The sequence below is a fragment of the Morus notabilis genome, unplaced genomic scaffold (genome assembly GCF_000414095.1).
Source record: "Morus notabilis unplaced genomic scaffold, ASM41409v2 Scaffold277, whole genome shotgun sequence".
NCBI lineage: Eukaryota > Viridiplantae > Streptophyta > Magnoliopsida > Rosales > Moraceae > Morus > Morus notabilis.
The window spans coordinates 354,630-359,476 of record NW_010363731.1 but is presented as its reverse complement, the minus strand read 5'-3'; the positions used below and the strand labels follow the sequence as shown (position 1 = coordinate 359,476).

The following is a 4,847-nucleotide window of genomic DNA, read 5'->3' as shown; positions in this document are numbered from 1 at the left end:
GTGCCGTTGGCCAAAGGCCGCTACTCTTCTTATGCCGCCACGGCCTGGTGGTCGCGGCTGCCCCTTGCCGGTGCGGCCTCACAGACGCGTCCAGTTTTGACTGTGATGGCGGGAAAAAGTTGCCACCGGCCAAAAGCTCCTTTAACCCTTTTTTCATATTTTTTTAACTGAAAATAAAAGAAATATGAAGACATTAATCAAGAAAAGAAAATTCATCCAAAAATTTGTTCTCAATGATTCAACATGAATAGGCTCTGATATCACTTGTTAGATAATATCCTTAGATATAAAACATCTCTCAAAATCTAGAAACGTTCATGTTAAATCACTAAGAATCAACATATTAATATACAGAAGCGTACCTGAATCTATGACAGTAAATTACTCTCTAGAACCGTGCAGCTTGTCTTCTAGATCAACACGTTCTCTTAGAGAATCCTTTAATTTTCTCTTTGTTATCTCTCTGATGATGGGATGTCAGAAAAGAATAGAATGACAATACGTGTGATATGTGGACCATAACCACTATATATAGATAACTTCTCTGTTATCTGTTAGTATTTTTAGATTAGCCCATCATAAAAATAGAAATTACCCTTAAGTACTTACACATTAGAGGCCCACACTCTATTAGATACATTAAAGCTCAAATTACCCAAACTTTAGTAGATCACTTTAAATAAGCTTAACCTTATATAACAGTCTACAATACACAATTATTCACATATAAACCTAACGTTGGATTAAAGATCCAATAACTAGTACTTGTAAATTTGCCGATAGAAATTCTTGTCAAATATATTATGGAGATTAAAAATGCTTATAATCAGAGAATATATATATCATGTGCGAGTTCATGAATATTACTATGCGCTTATAAAAATGTCAGTTTTTTTTTCCTATATATATATATATATATATACACACACGTATACCTAGTACTTTTGGTATTTGAGATGCTGAATTAAACGCAGAACAACACTAGCTACTTACATCTGTGAAGAAACTCCGCTAGAAACCCTAATGTGGAAGGAAGTATATTTCTCATATATCTCAAAAGAATTGAAGTTAAAAAAATTTTTGTTTTTTGTTAAAAAAAAAAAAAAGAAAGAGAGTGGGAGAACTCTAGAAAGTAGAAAGTATAAACCTATATGCAAAATCAAAAGAAGTGGAATCTTTTATTCTCCTAAATATAAAGTTGCATCGTGATATATTGCCAACTTCACCATGTTATCATCGTTACATTAGCAAATCTTTTGGGGAAATTTTCTTATTCAACGTGGGTATCCTTATGTCAAAAGAACAATGGTAGCTCTGTATGCAAAATCTTAAGTTCTTTATCACACGTTTTTTTTCTTCTTTAAGAAAAAACAAACACATAAAAGGAATAACAAATGCCACAGGGAATATTTCAGATGATGTGAATAATAAGTTGCATTGTCACAAAATGGTACGTAATTATGTAACTAGTCTTGTAACTTAAGCATAGTATTATAAACATTAAATGACGGATTTTGTTGAAAATCTGACTAATCCATAAACATTTAACATTGGTGTGAACAGATTTTGAATGGAAACACATCCTATCTATTATGTTATAACACCGGTCAATAAAAAATTAAATAAGAATTCACTTACCACGGGATAAAGAAGTACATAGCATTTTTATAGTAAATAATTAAAGTGAATAACAAGCTTTACATGAACACATTACTCAATGAATTAGCACATATAAGAGCGCTTCCAATACAACATGCCAAGGTCAAATTTAGGCATACGATTGATAAAGTCCTTTTAATGAATGTTATTTTCAGGTTAAATTTAGAAAATGCTTTACTTGATAATAAATTTGACACCAAGTATGACAAATGTGAGATTCGGCATTGATTGATACATTAGGTTTTTTAAAAAAAAATAATAATTACAACCTTGTTTGTTCTAAATTATTTTATTGTTAAAAAAAAAATTTACAAGTTTTTTTTTTTTTTTTTTTTTTTGAAATGAAATGACGAGAGGCTGAAAGTAGTGGCAAGAATTTACAAGTTCCAAAAGTTTAATTATTATGAACCAAAAGTAGTTAGGTATAGTATTTAAAATAGAATAACATATTGAATATGTCAAGTAATTTACATTTTTTAGTGAGAAATATAATATTAACATTCACATTATACATGGTCTAGTTAATTAATATGTGTATGTGTATGTAAGCACGTCAAGGTATATATATATACACGCAATCGAGTCCTGAAGTGTTCTTTTGCAGGCGGTGTCGCGGATAATTATGTAAGTGTGTGTGTGTCTACATATATATATATATATATATATATATGAATGTAGGTACATGTGTGTGTAGTGAATTGTCCTTTACAGGAGAGATCAAATTATTAAAGTATCGACTAGATATGGGTGAAATAGATGGTAATTATAAGGCTGTGATGCCCATGGTTGTGTTGCAATGCATCACGGCAGGAGTCACGCTTGTCAGCAAAGTTGCTTTGTCACACGGAATGAGCCCTTTGATATTTGTTGTCTACCGCCAAGCTTTTGCCACTATTGTCATGGCTCCTTTGGCGTTTTTCTCTAGATGGTATATGATTATATACATATTCTCTTTCATATCTTTTCCCATTACGGTTTGTCTATTCCATTTTTGTGTTATGATTTAATTTTTCTTGGAATCTTGCTAAAGTTGATGGATGTTACGGTAGAAATCCAAACAAAACGTCGTTGGGTTTTTTATTTCAAGTAACAACATATTGATTTAGACATAAATAATTTTCAACATTTTCTGTTACATGATTTTCACGTGTATGCAGAGTAACGGCCAATAATAATATCTATTTTGAAGGCTTGAAGTTGTCCTCTTCAGCTATAGCAACTGCAATGCTTAATCTGATACCGGCAATCACCATTTTAATGGCAACTGTTGTTGGGTAAATACAGTAAAAGTGCTTTTAAACGACGTAATTTATTGGTTAATTTTATAAATGGACAAAGTACATTTTCTTATATATACATGATTTTTCTTTTCTTCTTTTTTTTTTTTTTTGTCTGATTAGATTGGAGAAAATAAATCTACGAAGCTTTAGAAGCGTTGATCAATCACAAAATTGGCAACATCCTCGAAATCAATCCTAACGAGCCTCGATGGAGTTGAGAATATGCCACCTTGGCTGCTTATTTCTCTTCATAAGTTGCTGTTGCAATTCATTTTGGATTGTTATGCAGGTATGTATTTTTTTATACATTACAACAAAAATGGTAATAGAAGACAGGCTGACATTTTTAATATCTGTTTTTAAAATAAAATAAAATAAAAAACTAATTATGTTTAAAAAAAAATACATGTTTTTCAAATGAAAGTGATAGGTATATATAGTAGATCCTATGAGTGAATATATACTCTTTTTTCTTTCTAGATGTTTCATTGGATGGTTTTGACCAAGTTTGGCCTTGCTTCTAGATAGTTATAAGAGGCCTTCCAAGGTTCTCTAGATGCTAAAAATCCAGATCAAAGGTTCTCTAGATGCTTCTTTCTTTAAGTATTGCACCAGATAAAAACTATAATCATCTAATTATTAGCATATTCTTAGAATAGTAATATTTATAAAATTTTCGAGGTGTTAAATTAACTAGATTTGCGAACTTGAAAATATTTTTTACAGTCAATTGGAAGCAATGTCCTTCTTCATTCAAGTGTGGTGCATATCCCAAACTGGTCCTGTCTTGTTCACTCCACTTAGCACAGTAATTGCAACCATTATAGCCATTTTGTTCTTGAATCAAAACTTATACATTGGAAGGTATTATAAGTTATATTTTTATTTTGACTAATGAAAAAAAATTTAATATATATATGTATATATAGTTTCTCTTGCTCCATTTTTTCGTGGTTTTTATAGTGTGTATCATTATTCTAATTGAATTGCATGTTGTTTACTCAGCTTAGTTGCTGCATTCGCTGTAACTCTTGACTTGTATGTGGTACAAGGTTTAGATATCGAATTAAATGAATCATCTTAGAAAATGCAAGTTGCACATTGATGGAAAAACCATTTAGGTTGAATATGTGTGACTTGGAGGATGGAGAAAGGGGATTGATATAAGCTAGCACCCTTCAAAAGGAAAAAATAAAAAATTAGAAGCTCTCTAGATAGAGAGTAATTATTAAGCATGTGTCTACAATTTCATTTACAACCGAAACGATGCAACCAATATACCATATTTTGTTTTGTAGGTTAAAGTTAAAATGGAATAAAAAGAGTGAGAATTTGACTTCTGAACATATTTTAGTATTTTGGCCATATCTCTCTCATCTGAAGTTTAAATGAGGTGATCTTAATGGCGTTGGAAAGATAAGAGATAGAGCTACAACTTTCGTGAAGACACCAAACACTAATTCGGCCATAGAAGGCAAAAATCTCCCTCAAAGTCAGACACCCGTTGCACTGAGAAATCCATCCGCTGCAGCGGATTTCCTACCAGAGACCAGTCCAAAATGCGCGTTGTAGCGCCCATTTGTATTCCCACTCATCCGCTGCAATAGAAAATGGTCCGCCGCAACGGTCGTGCCAGTTCCGCTAGGATTTTTTGAGAAAAACCTAGCGGCGTTGCAGTGGGAAAGTGATCCGCTGCAACGCATGTGCACGAGATGCTGTCATTTTAGAGTTGATATAAAAGGCAAATGGGCTGAAAATAAAGGTGGAGAGGAAGAGAGGAAAAAGAGGCACAAAATCTCTAGAGAAGAAGGAACTTTGGAGGCTCAAATTTCATGATTTCGTTGAAGATCCTTGAAGAAGATGGTGGATTCAAGCTTAGAAGATCATTCTTCCAGCATAGTTATTCCT

At 32.4% G+C, this 4,847-nt stretch overlaps 1 long non-coding RNA gene across 2 annotated transcripts in view; it reads left to right on the top strand.

Moving 5' to 3' along the window:
• The window catches only part of LOC21405792, an 11,431-nt gene extending 6,584 nt beyond the window's left edge, over positions 1–4,847 (top strand). The window contains exons 2-4 of one of the 2 annotated variants that reach the window (XR_002902777.1): positions 2,849–2,933; positions 3,060–3,228; positions 4,238–4,847. This is a non-coding gene — a long non-coding RNA (uncharacterized LOC21405792). Of the gene's footprint in view, positions 1–2,820; positions 2,934–3,059; positions 3,229–4,237 lie in introns of those variants that run through there. The other variant, XR_002902776.1, reaches the window with a different exon arrangement.